This window comes from Coregonus lavaretus (assembly GCF_964263955.1).
Source record: "Coregonus lavaretus genome assembly, chromosome: 36".
Taxonomy (NCBI): domain Eukaryota; kingdom Metazoa; phylum Chordata; class Actinopteri; order Salmoniformes; family Salmonidae; genus Coregonus; species Coregonus lavaretus.
In genome coordinates, this window is record NC_140023.1 from 7,597,049 (window position 1) to 7,597,669 (window position 621).

Here is a 621-nt window from a genome sequence, read left to right on the forward strand (position 1 = left end):
ACTCTTCAGCGGGGTGTGGCTAAAGGCTCGTCAGCAAATCGTCACGAGCGCATAGCACACTGCCGATTTGACGCTGCAACGTGAGAGGAATAAATACTACGAATATATGCCAATCCTTTTAATGTTTGGCTATATCATTTTTTCTAATGAATAGGTCCGATGCGCGCTCTATTTTCAATGAAAGCCACAAGTGTTTCGCCCATTCTGTCGCAGGACAGTGGAACATGAATACCGGATTAGCGGCGAGTGAGCAACAATTTCTAAGGGATTCTTATGTAACCAGACTACCCCTTCCACCCACTACGGTTTAAAACGCAATTTAAATCTCTATACACATTCTTTATTTTGCGTTCCGTTTCCGTTAACGTCACCCAAACGAGATGGACCATACATATCCTTATTTGGAGCTCTCTTCGTCTCGCGCTCTCTCCACCGGAGCGCAGGTGCAAGTGGCCAACGCGTTAATGAAGCGGTAACGACCCCTCACCTTTCATGACAAGAAGAATAATGTATTTTAAACAGCCGTGGTCCGTCTCTGCCACAATCCTTTAGCCACGGGCCCTTTCTTGAGTGTAACGTACAGAAATTCACAGGCGGGATTTACTGGCACACAGATGGCGT